This window comes from Trachurus japonicus, chromosome 10 (genome assembly GCF_045865225.1).
Source record: "Trachurus japonicus isolate A0001 chromosome 10, Traja_1.0".
NCBI lineage: Eukaryota > Metazoa > Chordata > Actinopteri > Carangiformes > Carangidae > Trachurus > Trachurus japonicus.
Genome location: NC_140916.1, coordinates 27,564,493 through 27,583,497, shown reverse-complemented (window position 1 = coordinate 27,583,497; position 19,005 = coordinate 27,564,493).

The window sequence follows — 19,005 nt, the reverse complement described above, 5'->3', positions numbered from 1 at the left end:
TTTTTTATGGAAAAGCAATACTTTTAGATATAAATATAAAAATATAGCTTTTAATAAGCATTCTCCATATTCAACCTTTAATTTTTCAATAATTTCCATATTTTCCTGGGGATGTTCAGTTGTCAAGGGGTTAGAGCACATCCCATGTTGGCAGAGCCAAAACAGTGATCACCGGTTCGACTCCCGAGCGAGACGACCTTCACTGCTTCACTGGATGTCAATCCCCCAGTTTCTCTCCCTGCTTAAAGCTATTTACAATATGCTGTATAAATAATGACTATGCTGACTGCAAAGGGGATTTGATGAAGTACTGTAATATTCTTTTTTGACATCATGAGCACAATAAGACTGACCTATTGTCAGTCTTATTGTTGTGGGCAGGTCTGGTTGTGTACTTCATTGCACAAGAGCAGGCAGCATGGATGAATAAAAGTTGGAAAACATAATTAAAAGTTACTTAGTTACAGTAGAATGTGGCTCAGTTAGGGCTAAACTATTGTAAGAGCCATCAGAAATTGAGCAATTTGAATGTAACATGATGGTGTTGTTGGGGTCTTGGGGTCTTTGTCCTGTTCATTTGAAGTTGCACCATTATTAAGGGAATAATGTTGATATTTGTGGACTGTGTCTCTGATTGTCCCCTTTTTGGATAAGAGAATGTTGTCTGTCTTTGTTTTAAAAAATAATAAAGTGGGAAATGAGTATATCATTTGTTTGATGTGGAGTGGTGTGAGGTCTGATGTCCTGTCAAAATATTAATTTAGTATGTTGGGGTCTTGATCACGAGTGAGGGTAGGAGATACCAGGATACCTCTGAATAGACCCAAAACATCCTGGAGAGATTATCTCTTCTGTCCCGGGAACACCTCAAGACCTCCAGGAGGACCTGGAGAATGTTCCTGGGGTGAGGGACTACTTTGCTTGACTGACCAGAAGGATGGATAATAATTTCAATCATAATATACACTTTATATCTTTGTACCAAGCCAGGTTGATATAATGAACCTAACTCTGTACAGCCATTGAAATCATTTTTTAACATGCAGAGATTTGTACCAGTTTTACCTGCTGTACTTCACTGGCAGTAGAGGCACTGCAGGCAGCATGAGAGGAAGCAAAAAAGAGCTAAGTCTCTGGACAAAAAAATGAATCACATAACTTTCGAGCTTTTACTAATATTTTGAGACATTTAATACATGACTGATTTATGTAATGGATGCTCCTTTCATTGACAAGTATTAATTATTTTCAATATTTGTGAGTCAAATAATCCTACTTATCAGTCAAAAAGGTACATGCAATATAAAGTTGCCAGTAAACAACAATCAACTAGCCACTGCACATGGTAAATAAATATTACAGCATATGAGCAATACAAGGGACTGTGACAATGACATTGTTTCTCTCTCATTACTGTCAGACTCCACCTGGTTGCCTTCTCCAGCTCTCTGCCACTGACAGTCACCATCCTCTGCTGCTGCCTGCACATCTGTCCCTCATGACCTCCTTAACACTGTGTAACACTGGCCCATCCCATGCTGCTTTGCTCCAGGTTGTTGTGTTGCCATGCAGCTCCTCCTGACATTTTACAGTTGTCATTATCCTAATGTTAACTCGACCTGTCCTGTCTGAGGGTCTGTCGTTGTGTTTTCTTTCTTTTTGTCTTAATCTTGACCCCTGACAGAGGCCATGGAAGCAGAAGCAGTGTTGGAGCTATTAAGGTTAAATGTATGACAATGAGTCATCATTACTGTTACAGTAATGACATCAAGACTCAAATAACTGTCATATATTGTGTTATCTGTGCTGTAGCTCCTCACTTTGAAAGCACTTATTCCCTTAACAAAAACACATAAACACACATAGCATCCATCTTTTGCTCTTTAGAATCTCTGAGCAACATGTTTGGTGGATGTAGAAGATGAAGAGCTGGAAATATCTTCTATCACAGCTGATGACAGATCTACAGAAGATGAGAAGATTGATAAAAGATGGATTTTCTCCTAATGATGATCTCGGTGGCACATTGTGACAAATTGTTTCTTTCAGGTTGCAATAGGAAACATTTACTGTAAGCTGCAGCTGGTTTACGTAATGATGATGAGAAAAGAAAATGAATTGATCACCAAAAATTGCATGTCGATGGAAGGATTCAAACCTAGACTAGAACAAAGTCTGTGACTACAAAGAGTGCTGCTCTACTAGGTGAGCTACATGTTACAGTAGTCTCATCTTGTCAAAATTATGTCATCAGTCTTTCAAAATTGTTCGGCCGTAAACCAGCTGACCCCGACTGACTCTTTTTTTCTTTTCTTTTGTGGTCACATCAGCACGGCTGCATCGTCACACGACCACCTCAGTCGCGTCTTACAGTATTTCATTTGTTACGGTGTATTTTAGTGTTCTGAGTATCAAAACAATATTCTAAAATTTTACAACACATTTATATATATACTGTCTGTAGTTACAGTAAAAAACAAAAACAAAAGCCTAAGTCATTATGATGAATGGAGTAGAAGTGTTTTCCATTCATCATAGTGTTTTACACTGAGCACATCAGTGTTCAACTGGTTCTTATAAATGTCTAGTCATATGATGGTTTGTGTGTGTCATATGAGACAAAAATAGCATTTTGAGAATAAATAAAATTGTTTTGAATGTAAAGTTTCATTTTGCAGGAGAAGTTAGGGGTTTTGCCCATTGTGTGTGTGTTTTTGGATTTGTGTGTAGAGCTCTGAGAGTATGAGGCATGCTTTCAGAAAATGTGTGTAAACAATCAAGAAAAAGTAACTTCTCCTGGGCCAACAGAGCACCTTCAAGCAAACTCCACATTTTACATGAAAGGTTATATAGAGTCCAATGCCACCACCTACTGGTCAAACAGGGTACAGTACTATATGATGACGTCCATACAATGTCATCTCCTCTCCTACTGTACAGCAACCAGTCTGGGATCAGGAGGCATCAAACTGTCCTCTTTGATGAAACAGACTCAGGTCAACCCTAAACCATCTTTTAGTTAGACTACTCCCATGATGCACTGAGGTTTTATATCTATCTCACCTTGTCCCTCCTCATTTGTTGCATTTTAGAAGTCATTAACTTACTATTGTCTTAGTATTTTTATGTATCTCTGTTCTGCCTCATTCAGGAGGTAGGTTATCTCTGATTCTGAAGCAGCAGGGTCCAGATGTGGTGGTAGAGTCAGTCTGCAATTTTAAGATTAATTTTTAATTAATTTTGAACTCTACACTTGCACTTTAATTTATATTAATTTATTTTATGGTATGTTGTTGTACTGTCTATGCTCTATGTTAGTTTGTGCTCATTTGGATGAATAGGAAGTGTGGCAGTTGTTATCTGTTTGTTTGTTGTTGTTAGCTCCCTAACATTTGAATTTCCCTGAAGTTTTACTCTACTCTCTCTCGCTCTACTCTCTAGAGAGATTTGAGTGTCTGGCATTATCCTGACGTTAACTCGACCTCTCCTGTCTGAGCGTCTGTCGTTGTGTTTTCTTTCTTTTTGTCTTAATCCTGACGCCATGGAAGCAGAAACAGTGTTGGAGCTATTAAGGTTAAATGTATGACAATGAGTTATTAATGACATCAAGACTCAAATAACTGTCATATATTGTGTTATCTGTGCTGTAGCTCCTTGCTTTGAAAGCACTTCATCCCTTAACAAAAACACAAACACACGTAGTATCTGTCAGAAGATGAAGAGCTGGAAATATTTTCTATCACAGCTGATGACAGATCTACAGAAGATGAGAAGATTGATAAGAGATGGATTTTCTCCTAATGATGATCTCGGTGGCACATTGTGACAAATAGTTTCTTACCAGACTTTATTTCAGTTTGCAATAGGAAACATTTAAGCTGCAGCTGGTTTAACTTCTCCTGGGCCAACAGAGCATCTTCAAGCAAATTCCACATTTTACATGAAAGGTTATATAGTCCAATGCCACCACCTACTGGTCAAACAGGGTACTATATGCCGACATCCATACAATGCCATCTCCTCTCCTGTGGAAACAGCAACCAGTCTGGGATCAGGAGGCATCAAACTGTCCTCTTTGATGAAACAGACTCAGGTCAACCCTAAACCATCTTTTAGTTAGACTACTCCCATGATGCACTGAGTTTTTATATCTATTTCTCACCTTGTCCCTCCTCATTTGTTGCATTTTAAAAGTCATTAACTTACTATGGACTCTATGCACAGCTCCACTACTTCCTGAACTAAAGGCAGCTCCTTTATTTCCTGTCTTACATTATTGGACAAAGTGATTTATCCAGGTGTGACTGATCATTGTGACTACTCAGATACACCTGGATTAATCGCTATGGAGGCTAAAGGGATTTCTTGATTTCACTCATCAAACTCATCAAATACACAATCCAAAAACTCCAAAACGCTCTGGTGGACAAGTTGTGACCTGCACATTCACCACGCTATGACATGACGTAGCATGGAGATGTTGTTACCCTAGATTATGACTATGCAGTTTTATTTTGATAGGAACCAATACGTGCTCCAAGAAGAACCTTTATTTTGAATGGCGGTAAAGTTCAATTCAGAAAGGGTGGGTAACTTCTGCATCTTTATATTTATTTTATTGGAGCTATTGTGTTGTTAGAAATGTAAAAGTAAAGTATTTTCTTCTTTATGAATCGCACTGAATCCCAGGGGTTGTGGTTTTGTGTGGCTGGTAAGTGTTTAAAGAGAAATTAGTTTAATGGATTCTCCCATTGCGCTGAGATGACCCGTCACCGCAATAGTGATGGCCCCTTTTTCCCTGGATTCAATGGGAGAAGGTAGGTAGTTCTTTGCTCAGTTCATGTTGTTATAATAATCGGAGCAATATAATTTTTGTGTCGCTGTTTCGTATAAAAAATGTATTAAAAGTAATGTAGTACTAGCAACAGGCGCAGTAATCCTTGTGAAGAAACCATTTCAGAAAACCACAGTGCTCTGCTGTTTTCATGCAGGTATGTGAGGTTGCACTGTGTTTTGTTGTGTTTTCCCCCAATGCAAGTTGTGTTGTCATTCTACAAATGTAAAATATTGTTGGATATTGTTTTATTCAGATTTATGTCTTTTATTTGATTTTTTCTAATTGAATGCATGTTATTAATGTGAGTTCTCGCCCTTTTTCCTTGGATTCAGTGGGAGAAGGCGCAGTAATCCTTGTGAAGAAACCATTTCAGAAAACCACTGTGCTCTGCTGTTTTCATGCAGGAGTAATAAATGTGCCTGAACCCACGTGGTCGTCCTGTCCTGAGCCAGACACAATGCAGAATAGACCCCGCTACAATAAGAGGAACTTTACAAGACGGAGTTGTTTTCAAGGCAAATGCAGAGACTGTTTGCCAAAAAACTGCCCCCGACAGGAACGCGCATCAGCGGTTTTGCTTGAATTTACCTAAAAAAAAATTCTGGCTCGTAACGTTTGGTTATTCTCATAGCGTGGTGAATGTGCAGGTCACAACTTGTCCACCAGAGCGTTTTGGAGTTGTTGTATTGTGTATTTGATGAGTTTGATGTGGGAAACCAAGAAATCCCATTAGCCTCCGTAACGTAGCTCTGAGCAGCTTGCGGCTCTGCTCCGCCGATCTAAAAACAGCTTGCACCGATATTGAAGGTAACAAACCTAAAACTATAGGGATTATGGCAATTGGCCAATTTGCCCAAATATTGAACTATCCCTTTAAAAACCTTCCTTTCTGAGAAAACTGTACAGCTGTCTCAGACTTGCCTGTACCTCAGTAGTTATGTTGCTGTGGTCACAGACTGCCGGGTGCACCAAAGCTCCTCTCTCCCCTTCTCCCTCTCCATCTGTACCCAGTCATATTAGATTAATTTATGTTGTTAACTCTGTCTCTTCTCTCCCCTGCAGTTCTCTTCTCTCTCCTCCTGTCACTGTTTCTCCCCCTGGAAGTCTGGATATTGTCATTATTATTATTCTACCTATGTGGAACTTACATTATGCTACTGTATGTCCACTTCCCCCCTGCTCTCCCTCTGTCTCCCCTGACCCAGTCTGTTGATGCAGACAGCCGCCTGCCAGTGCTCTGCCTCTGAGAGGAAAGTTTCTTTTCACCACTGCTGCTTGCTCATGGGGGGGATGTTGGGTCTCTGAAAATAATATTATAAAGAGAATGGTCTAGACCTGTTGTACATGAAAAGTGCCCTGATCCACTGCACATCTAAAAGGCAATGAAGTGATGGCGTCCACTTTCTAGTATCAACTTTCTAACATGTTTTGGCTCCTCGGGCTACAGTCTGATCATTGACACAAACAGCATACATTTAGATTTCCAGCAAGTAAGAGAGCAAGACCAACAGCAAAACCCTGAGAATGAAACGTCTAAATGGAACTCAGCTTTGAAATGATTGATTATTTAAACCTGTAATTTCCCTCCTGTGACAAGTCATGTAAAAATAATAAATATACTATACATTTTTTTAGATAAAATCATTTAAAAAAAACTAAAACAAGGACTGGTGAAGAAACTCCAGCACACTTTCTTCTCACTTGCAATATTTTTGATTTATTAAAAGGCCAATGTTTCGGTTGTTTAACCTACTTGAGGGTGTCAAGCAGAGGGACTGAGTCTCTTTTTTTTGGCTGGTAGGCCGGTGTGATCCAATAGGAATACATCACATTACATAAAGGGGGCAGCAGCTCATCCCACACACCTGGGTGATAACAAACCAAGTTGGTGGTCCATATACAGTAATATTCTCCAAATACAACAGAATATAATAAATTCAATACAGTGAACATTTTTTGTAGGATAACTAGTATTATTTCACATCTCAAGGTATAATTATTAGGAATAAAGACAATGATCATTCCTCTAAAGTGCAGGCACTTGTAAAATGATCTAGGTATAGCCCCTACACAAGAAGGGGAAACTCTAATGTCATGTCGTACAGTCAGGAATACTGTAATGTGTTGTGTTCACTGTCCAATTGGACTTTTGCCAGAAAATGGGTAGAGCTATGTGAGGTCAAAGAACTTTATAGACCAATCATAAAGGTTGTACATAATTACTGTGACAAAACTAACAAGACAGTGACAGAGAGGTCAATCACACAGTTAGCATGTCAAGATTTATTTTAAAGCAGAAGTAAGTGATCCGGTCGTTTTGGCTAACTTCGTGTCAGTGGATGGAGTTAGCAGTCCCCGCCCTCGTCCCTACGTCACCACATTCACGCACATCCCTTGGCTGCACACACAGAGAAGACCGCCCCTTTATGCCGTTCTCTCTCCTCATTGGATAAAGGTTGTAGGATACAAGGAAAGTTTTCTCCTCAGCTTACAGCATAGCAGAGTGACTGACAGACCCGTGTTTCGGACCAAACACTCTATATAAGTGATTGCTGTCGGAGGATATAACTATTTAAGACTTATATTAACACAGATATTCTGCTTACTTCTGCAAAAAAAATAAAAAATTCAACACCTCCGCGGGTTAAACATTTTGAAAATCGCCCATTTTGTTCATTTTCTCCAAAAACCACTGGCCCGATTTCAACCAGACCTTCTGCGTTGGACTCCCCTCAGCCTCACCTCGGCCCCCCAAATGATATATTTGAGTTTGGAGAAAGGCGATTCACTCTGAGGAATAAAAAAGTACTCCGGAATATTCATCAGCATGAGGGTGAGTCAACAGTGACTGAATTTCATTTTTTGGTGAACTATTCCTTTAACACAGATGCAGTAGACATTCATACACACAGGCTCAACAATTTGTTTGTTCCTTACGGAGTTTTAATGTCTTTCAAAGATGCTCAAGTGAAATTTCCTCTTCATTTCCTTCATCTCCGAACTTCAGTTTGATTCCCATCAGTGTGTGTGTTTGTGTGTGCATTTGTTTGTCTGTGATGGCGAGACCAGATGTCCAAGAGATCTACCCACACATCCTAACAGCATTATGTCCACCTGCAGCATGTGTGTGTATGTGTGTGTGCATAAATTTGTGTTTACAGGTTTGTGTCTTGGGGTAATTTGTTTTGATTTATAGCTGCACCCAATGAAACACTGATATCTGCAGTATGTGCACACATGCAAACTTATAATCATCACACAAAATAATTTAGAGCTGCAAAAAACATTTATTTCTATTTATGTATATTATATTTTCAGTATTTTCTTTTCTCAAATTTATCAATTAATCTCAAATCTATAAAATTTCAGAAAGTAGGGTATAGCACCATTTCCATATGTGACCCTTTATGTTTTTCTAGAAATTATTGTACAGCTGTTTTAACTAAATCATATACTATGTTGTTGATAATGTGAAACTTTTTATAACATGAGGATTTTGTCTTTTGTATGGTATTGGTCATTGGCGCCTTGAAGATCTGACTTGTATTTTTTATTGGGAGGCACTGCCCCGCCTTCTCTCTACAGTATGTGTGTTGGCTTGTCGGCTGTTTTGCTCTGGAATGCCTGAAAATACATTTGACTTTGCTTCCTGTCTCTCTCTCTCTGTCTCAGTCTCCTCTAGATGTCTCTCTGCCTGCAGCTAAATGGCAGCGTTGCTCTGGAGTAGCCTAAATGGGTTATGTACTGGATTATGTATTCCTGATGTTATGGGTTATTGTAGATTCATCACAGGTGAGCATGAGGCATACATCCTGTGTGAGTGTGTGTAACAGACAAACCAGAAGTGAATCTAGAATCCCCCTCATTTAGGAGACTCATTCCCCCTTTGATGCAGTAATGAGGGTCAATCAGTCATCAGGTCATTTTTGGGTCCATCTGTTGTTTTGTATTGTTATCACAGCTCCGGCCATGACTCTAGTTTCCCCTTGTTTTTCCCCAGTGAACTCCAACTCTCTTCACCCACTCAGAGTCTTAATGTTCTGCCAACCACAATAGTACTCTCCCCACTTTGTCTCCTGGTCCCCCAACAGCTATAGGTCACTGTTTCATTTGAATCCCACTAAACTAACCAGAGGAACCACTCAGGATGTTGTTTGTGGCAAATTGCATTTTCACACTGAACACAATTTTCAGTGTTGGATTTTTTTTAATGTTTTAAATTATAAGGGTATTTACTTCATTTCATCTCACCTGTGATTTGAAACTGACAAAGAAACAAGTTGGCTCCCTGCAGGCATGTTGTTTCACCCTACTGATAGAAAAGGTCTCCTTTAATGCAACTTGTCTTTAGGGAGTTGGCTGGCTGGATGTCTGACTTAAACTACATTTGATGCAGACATACTATATATCGTTGATTATGGCCCCTGAAGTTACACAATGAGCAATAATTTTTTTGACTTCCTCTAATTCAAATTTTGGTAGCACAAGAACATCTCTGCTGCTCAAGTTAATAAACTCTAACTATGTGTGTGTGTGTGTGTGTGTGTGTGTGTGTGTGTGTGTGCGTGCGTGCGTGCGTGCGTGCGTGCGTGCGTGCGTGCATGAGCTTCATCCTTAGCTGCATGGCTTATTTTGGCCCCAGGGTCCAAATCTGCTCTGTCAAGCATCTGTCTCTGCCTGTTTGTAGAAACACACACTCACTCACTTTTATACACTCATACACACACACACACTCAGACACACATACATGGAGAAGTGCCCTCTCCGGCTCATTCTGGTATGTCATTGCCATGGCGATACATATACAATATACAGAGGTCTATTATCAATTACAAACACAAAACACATGGTGATGTCAGACGCACACACACAATGTGGATATTGATCACTTCCTATGAGGAAAGAAAGAATAGAGTTCTTTGCAAGTTGCACAATGGTCAAGTATGTTACTCTATAGCAGGTTAGATTCAATAAGGTCTAATAAATAGGCTGTGGTTGCAACAACAGAGGAATCCCAATTATAATTCAAACAATTCCAGTTCCAAATCTGTGTCTAGTTAATTTTCCTTTACCTGTTGAAAAACAAAACGGTGTCTACACTGTCTATGTATGCAGGGCTGTGGGGGGCTGGAGTCAATCCTGGCTGACATACAGTAGGTCGAGTGCAGGGTACATCCTGGGTACACCCTGGACAGAATATCACAAGGTTGATATACAGTATAGAGACATACAAACACAGGCACTCACATTCAACAGGCAATTTAGAGTAGCCAGTGCATGGGGCCAAGGAATCAAATCTAGAACCTTCTCACAGAGAGGCAACAGTGCTAACCACTGTTATCAGTGTGCCACCCTGAAAACAAAACAACATGATTTATTAAAAACCAAGTATATATCTGGGTTGATCATGGACTTGATAACAATGGGCAAGAATTGTGTACAGTGGAGCTGTCAGCACTTTCATGCGACAGGTTTGAAGCTTGAGTGTTTCCATGGAGCATTTATGGTGCATTGAACACATTTGTTTAGCATTAGACACAGACTCTTTCTTCTCGTTGTGGTTTGAATGTCTGGGTACTTTTTTCTTGTCTTGCTTCTCAGGTATTTATACGATTTTTTTCTCTCTTTGATCTGTCATTTAAAGTGTACAAACCTATATCAGAGTTAAAACACAATCATTATCCACTATCACCCTACAATGTAGAGTAGACAGATACTAAACTTGGAACAGTCCAGTCCAACAGTCCACTGTTGTTCCACTGACTTCACTTGGCTGCTGTTTGAGAGCAGCTCAGCAGCCTGCACCTCACCTGTCATCATCTATGACCTCACCTGCTGCATGACAGATGTCCAGACCAAGAATAAAAATATATGATCACAATTGTAAAGGCTTACGTTTGCCATTTGTGATCATATATTTGGTCTTTTTTTTCCTTCTTTTTTGTCAGCATATATCTTGTCAAGGCTGTGGAAACTTAACTATGCTTTATGGTAAAGCATAGTTCAGTTTCCACAGCCTTGACAAGGCCATCTCTCCAAGGCAGGGTTGGAGAAGTTTTCAGAGATGGTGTTGTTTGGTGTGTCCAGGCAGGTGTAGCCAAGTGTTAAGAAGCCAAGAAAGGTGTTTAAGACGAGTTGGGATATGAACGGAGTGGAAAGCTTGTTTGTACATTACATTGTGGTTGTTATATTAATCTCAGAATTACACTCATCAATAGCACCAGAAAAACTATTAGATGCCTCAGTAGCAGCCAAGTTTGCAGAGCTTTGCCCAGCTTTGCCCATCGAAAGCTTTGCCCATCCATCATCTATTGACAGCCCAGTGCTGTCAATGGATGATGGATGATGTTGTTCTGAGAGCTGTAGCAGAGGGTATCACTTCACAGTGATTTTGATGATAGCAATGATGTCAGTATATCCACTGGGGTTCATCTGGATGTATGTTAATCAGGACAAAGTCGAGTAGGGTATAAATGGGTTTTTTTTTCCACATGGTTTTTGTTGGCATCTTTCAACAGACACACTACATCATTTAAACTGAGACAGGTATATCATTGGGACTTTCAGAGGGGTCATTGATAAGTTGTAGTGATCATTCAGCAGATGATTAACTCTACTTGTGTATTACAAGTTTGGACATCAGGGTGTTATGTTGGATTAAGTTGTCCTCCTAGTGTCAGCAAGCAGCCAACCTAGATAGGTAGATAGATAGAGATAGAGAATACTTTATTCATCCCTATCTATCTAGGGATGAATAGATAGCTTAAACAAAATGCAACAGAGCTGTTGCTGTAACTGACAAAAAAACAAATGAACAAAACAAAAGATTGTTAAATGTGCTTATTGTGTGGCAATAAAGTGCAGTGGGTTGGCGCTAACTGGTTGGCATGCAAACTTTAGTAGAAGAAAGGACACAAGAGACAAAAAGTTAAGATCAATGTTGTTCTTCATGGGGAAAGCCCTTAATAATAATAATAATAATAATAATAATAATAATAATAATAATAATAATAATAATAATAATAATAATCATAATAATAAAGGAATAGAGTTTGATGCTGAAATAGACTATGAACAGCTGATGTTGGCCATGAAGCTAAAGCAAAGCCTATAACAGAGGCAGTCAAGCCTCAGACACCACTTACGCTCATCCTTGGGGGTACACCCCATTGGAACGTACTAGTAACAGATGTAGCCTACAGACTTCATGGAGTTATTCACAGGCCTGTTGTGTCTTAGTCTTACGACGATTCATTCATTCATTTTGCATCTGGAATTAATAGAAAAATTGAAAAGTTAAAGCAGGCATAGATCCTACCAGGCAGTATCCCCTCCCAGGGATTTGTGCTTGGACAAAATGCAAGAAAACCCAAAGACTACAGTGCCGACCCAATATAGAGAACACTCTCAGCAGTAAATCATGCTGTGGATATAGGTTATTAATATTATACTGTCACAGTCTGTCCTACACACTGATTTGTGTGTGATAGATACAGTAAATGAGCTGTGAAATCCCAACAGTTGCTATACAAACAAATGCCAAAAATATTAAGTGTGCAGTGTTGTTCTACAGGTGTGTGGGATGTAATTTGGCATTGTTTGAGATGTAGACTAAGGCAGAAGTGATTTAAGGCTGTTCATTGAAGTGGAGTGTCAGAGGGTTGATTGGCTGGAAGCTCTGTCAAACTGTAATACTCACACTGCAGACAGCTTCTTTTGAATGACATAAGAAGGAATGTACTTTTCTGAATTATGTAGAAGATCTTTGATATGATGACTTCAGATAGAAGCTTAGATCAAAGGTTTGGGACTGGAGTGATAGCTTGGCTCAATGTTTGACTTCCCTTGCTATATTTATTCAGTTTTCTCGCCATAGAGTCTGTTTATTAAACCAAATACTCATCCCACTGTGTTGCCTGTAGCACTGCAGGAGTTAAGAACTATACATTCTGACAAGGTAGCCTTACATTAAGTCTTTGCTATGAAAGGTCTACACCTGTCTAATCCAGTGAAACCAGAGGAGGTTAAAGAGGTCAGAGCTATGACCTTTGAAGCTGTAGAAAAAACAGCATTGTTTTTTTTTGTCACAGATCTCACAAAGAACAGGAGGTGACAGATCAACACTGACAATCTTAGTTACCAGGGAATATTTGAAACAGCTGTGTGTGTGTCTCAAATTGTAGACTGTTAACAATGAAATTGGCTTTTATTTGATTTTAAGGAGGGATTAAACTGATGGTAAGGTATCCAACACAAAGTCCTAATACCAGGAGCATGAGTAAGCTTTATGAAGAGCAGATAAACCTGTTGTAGCAAGCAGCGCTGAATAGTTTTTGGAAGTGTTCACAAATCTAAAGAAACCTGACTGTCATTACCCTCAGGAGATTTCTATGAAAAAAACATTGAACATCAAACGCTCTACCTCCAGGAAATTGGTTGTGAACTCATATTAATATGCACTCATAAAATAAAATATAAGAATCACACAAGCCGCTTATCAATTCTCACTGATTTTGAATTAGCTTATTCTGTGACTCTACCGGATGAAGCAGCTAGGTTGGATAAAAGCCATCTGATAAAGTAGATCTTTCAGTTGTGATGGATGTGTACATAAGTAGCTTTAATGATGATAATAACACATTGATCAATAGATTTAGATTGTTTTCAACATTAAATAGTTCTTTATTAATTATCAGAGAGGTTTTAACCTGCCTGGTCTAATTATAGGTAAAGTGTTTAGGCACATGGGTGGATTGATTCTCCAGCTGACTCATGTAATTTGCCTTTGCAATCACTGATAATGGAGCTATTTGCTTACACGCTGCCCACAAAGACTTGTTTGGCCATGACTTGATTTTCATAAAAGCAGCAACAATAAAATACTTCAGTTTCAGTTTTGTCTTGGTGAAAGATGACATTACTCTAGTCTAAGCTCCAAACTGCAGGCTGTGTCAGCAGCAGGGAAAGAATCACAGTTTTAGACCAAAACCTCTTCTTTCAGTGTCCTCTTTCGATCTATCAAATGCATCTGGTGATATCATCAACTGGGCGCCATTAGACAGCTGCAAAAAGATTGAAGCCTTTCACATCTGGAACCAGAGACAGAGGTTTCAAACTTCAGCATACCGTAAACCACTATCTATTCACATGTAGCCATTAGTGTATGTAGGTCATAGGATGACAACCAAGAAACTCCATGAGCTGAGGAAGACCACGGAGTGTGATTGAAATCACCAGAAAAGCTTTGTGAATTCAACAGTTAACTTTTGTGCTCGCTGTAGAATTGACAGAAACTTGCTAAATGAATTAGCTACTGATGAAATTCCTAAGTATAAGTTTCTCTCATAGATTATATACAGAGGTTTCTCTGTTCTTCTGTTTGTCATGTGTTGTTGTTTGTGTAGTTTGGTTAATGTATCTGAGTCCCTCATGGCTGAAATGTTGGTCCTCCTTCCTTGTGATGGGTTGACATGATAAAGTGCATTAGGCAGCGTTGAGGTTAAAGTATCATTCAGTAAAGAAACTAAGTTTTTCATCTATAAAGGCCTCTGAGAAACAATGTGGAACATCCATAAAGTTTTTAAAGTTTCACTGTCTGGCTCCATTAGTGTCATTCAAGAACTGGCAGATTAGTCCAAGTCAGACCATGGAGCCACTCCAGGCCTGGCTTTACTGAGAGAGTCCTACAAGTGGGTTAATGTCTCCAGTCTTACATGGAACTGCGTTTCTTCTCCTAAAATCATTAGGAACGTAATGGATACACAACATGTTTTTCTACTTTAGTTTTAGTTATGTTGCATGTTAATGTTAGCTAACTTGCTGTTACCCACATTACCTACTGCCGGCAACGCTAGCGTGGCCGAAAAGAGGTCTGAGGTGTAGCCAGACCAGCACATGTTGTGGGCTGAGATTCTGGTGTTGTATCTGGCAGGGTGGACATTGAAGTGACCTGTTTACAGATGTGGAAAAAGGAAACGTGGCATTTGTTCTTCAATGAGTTTCAGCTGCAGGGTGATATTCATGTAATAGCTGCTCACTGTTCACTAACTTTGAACGGCAATTGATATTTACTTCATAACTTTATGCTTCTCTTAAAAGTAGAGCTGTATTTTTCCTGAACAGCGGGAACTTTAGTAGATGAAAATACAAAAAAGTGAAATGCAAATGGAGAGTATTGATGTTTTATTGTCTCAAATTGTAACAGATGATGGATTCTTGGCTCTTTGAGGGAGCAGGTGAAGGAGCGGAGAAATAGAGTGCGTGAGAGCCTGAGAGAAATATATGAGAGATGCACAGGTGCTTTAATTCCTCCTGTATCTGTTGACATCGCTGCTGACAAATCAACACAGCTGGGCTGGAGAAAGCACTGGGAAGAAGAGGAACCTGAGAGGTACCATAAAGGACAAAAACAAGGAGAGAGAAGAAGAGGAAACCCCTAAGGACAAAAACATGCAGTCATGTGTCACTCTTCAAACTACAGATGAGGTATCTATTTTTTTTAAACATTCCTAGGAAATCTTTAAGAAATCTGTGGGAATATAAATGTTGATGACAAGAGGCCACAGTTGACCCAGCTTTATTGGTGTGAATAATTGTAGCAATGTGCAAAACAGCACACAATTAGCATTCTAGGCTATCTCACTCATTTACAGTTATTTACAACAAATGTAGAGGTGGCAGCTTCTGTCTGTCTGTCTGTCTGTCTGATGTTCACCATTTGGCTCAAGACTAAATACTGTATATCAACACACTAGATGGGGTGGCATGAAAAACATATCAGTTTTTTTCCTATGAATGAATCTAGGATTTGTATGAACTAAGTGTGATGGTCCATTATTAGCATGCATGATGATGTACTATTTCTAAAGACCAAAATATATTAACAAAAAAAGACAGCCGATCAGGTGCACACTGTGTTTTGTGCTAAGCAGTTTCTGGGTTTCTTTGGCTCTTGAGTTGTACTTTGTTGTTTTCCGCTGAACTTTGTGTTCCTCCTTGTGCTTGTCCGGGACTTAAGCCTATAGACCCTCTTTGTTGATACTTTGTTATTTTCCATTGGACTTTGAAGACCCCTTTTTGTTGTTAAGCTTTTCAAATAAATATATTTTGTGCACAATACCTGTCCTCATCCGCATTTGGTTCCAGTTTCTCCCCTAACCCTGACAAGCAGTATTTTACTTTTTGAACATGCTGAAATTTACAGATTGCAGAGAAGGTGAACATGATTATCATGCTGATATGTTGGCCCAAGCCTCGTACAGCTGTTACAGTGACTGGAGCCTCATTTTGATGAAACTTGCATCCATGAACTTGACTCATTTTATAGGTGGCACAGTTTCCTATTTATTGTTTTGAGATGTTTCAGAATAGAGATTATTTTTAAACAGTTGTCAGCCCCCCCCCACACACACACACACACACAAATCATGTAACAACATGCAACGTCATCCTCGTGTATTTTTATGATGTTTAAATCCACAGTTATCTCACAGCAAAGGGGTGAGGGCCCGCCAGATGAGTCAAGACATCAGTTGAGCTACAGCCAACAAGTGTGTAATCCACCAGCTAATATCTGGAATGGAGCCGCTCCTCTGCTAATGCCACTACAAATAATCTTCTACTTCTTCTTCTTTCAAAGGGGAGACGCTTTGAAATCTGCTTCTCAGCCCACAGGACTATACGGTAATATGGGGCAAAGAAACAAAGAGAAAAAGCAGGCAGATTAAAGAAATATGGAGGTGGGTAGATAAATGTGGGTGGATAATAGGGGTCTTCAGATTTTAAGAGATTAAGAGAAGGAGAAACCACCAGTGAGAGATTTAAAAGTAATGACTTAGACTGAGGGAGATCACCAGAAAGCTTTTCAAAGGGTTAGACAGAATAATATAACTGCACCCTGAACTTTCAGTTGAGGGTCACAATAAACACAAAGTAAATTAAAACATACACTAAGGCAGATAACACTGCCTGGAATTAGGATATAAATATACCATTCCTGTGGAATTGCAATATTGTTCATCGCTCCAACATTCTGGAAAATGCAGGAAATCAACTACTGAAGCAGAAACATAAGTGAATGTACAAACCAGTATTTTCAACATGTCTGATGTAGAATCTTTAGTTTAATAGTGGAGAGATCACAGAAAGAAAACTGACGGCAAATTCTGTTAAACCAAAGTAGCACTGACTCGTATGGTGTAAATGTTGATCTCTTAGCTGGTGAACAGATGAATAAATGATGATGACGTCTCACAAGGATCTGGAGTTGATGAAGTAGTTCCAAAAATTAATCTGTCTAATCCAGGCAGCATTTACTATAATCTGTTTGATTTTTTAATAAGCTTGCTTAGGGACAAATCATTGTTCTGCAATTTGGCACATGTGCCACCAACAGACAGAGAAGGATTTTTCAATTCTACAATGGATGAGCCATTGAAATGCTAGTGTGCAAATGCTGTTATAAAATGAAGTGCACATGTGCATAGAAAAACCTTACAAGAGGGGAAAAAAGACATCTGTCAAAACAGGATGTAAAGCTTACAGTGAGCCATGTGTGTGTGTGTGTCTACATTTGTGTTTATGTGTATGTAGGTGTTTTTTAGAAAGAGAAGGTGGCATTAAGTGAGATTTGGCCCATGAGGCTAGAGGCTGGCACCAGGCTATGTCATCAGTGTGACAAGCTGATGATGGAAGTTTGCATTTGTGTGTGTGTGTGTGTGTGTGTGTGTGTGTGTGTGTGTGTAGTGCATACCTGCAGTGAGAACGTGCTGAGTGATGTAAATATTCAGTTGTCTCCTGTTTGAGACAAGAGGATTAGAAAATAATGAATGCACTGATGGATAGATGGACAGATCAATAGATGTAGTCGAGAGAGAGGGTGAAAGAGAAAATAAATGCTTGAATGTGCAAAAAAAGTACAACTAACAGTGAAGGAGATACTGTACATGTAGCTATTGCTACTTCAGCCATTGTTGTCTTTACAGGTCTCCAGGTTAGAATATGATCTCTGGCTAGTGCTTCTTCAGAGTTGCCTGGATACTACAGGCAACTTGAGACTTAGAAAACTGTGACATTTGAGTTTTGTTTTGTTTTTTAAATCATGTGTTTGCAATTTCAATTTGCGTAGCTTAATACAAAGACAGCACTGCTCTGACCAATTGTGGCTCAAAATGTATGTTATGTAAAGGCAGAAATTCAAACTTCCATCCGGTGGAAAGATTAACTGCACAAATAAATGACATGTATAAGACGTACAGAGCCTGATGGGATTGGCAGAAGGGTGGTGATAAAATGTTCCTAACTTAAACTGTTCTTTGATTTTTTGCTTTCAGGATTGGAGTGGTTAGAAAATATTATTTTTCAAAACTACTTATTTGCTCTTATAAAAAAGAATGAAAATGTTGTTTTTCCAGAACAGAGGTGGGACTAGGAACAAAGACAAACGCACAAATAAAACATTCTACAGGTGTATCAACAAGCCTTTGCTAGATGTTCTACAAGCTTTAGCTTGTAAACCACACACAGTGGCTGCATCTCACACTCCCCTCACTCTCTCTGATGTAAACCAGAGTGAAATGAGAGGGGGAGTGCATTAACAAAAGAGCTCTGTTACACAAAGCCTATTCACATAGATTTGTTTAGAGTTCCACTTGAGCAACAAATGAGCAGGTCAGTGACTTAAGTGTTTCCAAATGGGACCAAAAAAACTAAACAAATGCACAATATGTGTAAGACCCATATCTGGTTCACACATGCCACCAGTCATGTCATGAAATGCCCAGAATTAACTGTTTTCTACATGACAGACTTCAGTTATGTAAACATGTATGTCATCAGAGCACAGTGTGGTGCCACAGTATTTCACCACAGCAGGCGTTAAGTACAATACCAAGGCTTAAAGGACATGAGACTGTTTGAACCTCCTCAGTGTGTTTGATATACTCTTAAGTTTTGTTCAAGGCGATCACATGAATAATCCTGACTTTCTGCCAACTTTGTGCCGTGTTCGTGTCAGTGTATGTAGCCGCAGGCACAGGCTCACCATCTATGTACAGATTATTATAATTGTCTAATCTGTATTCAGCAACTTGAACTATACCCCAGCAGGAAGAAAAGAAAGGAAGAGGGAGGTGGAGGTGGAGGGACTGGGAAGGTGAAAGCATGTAAAG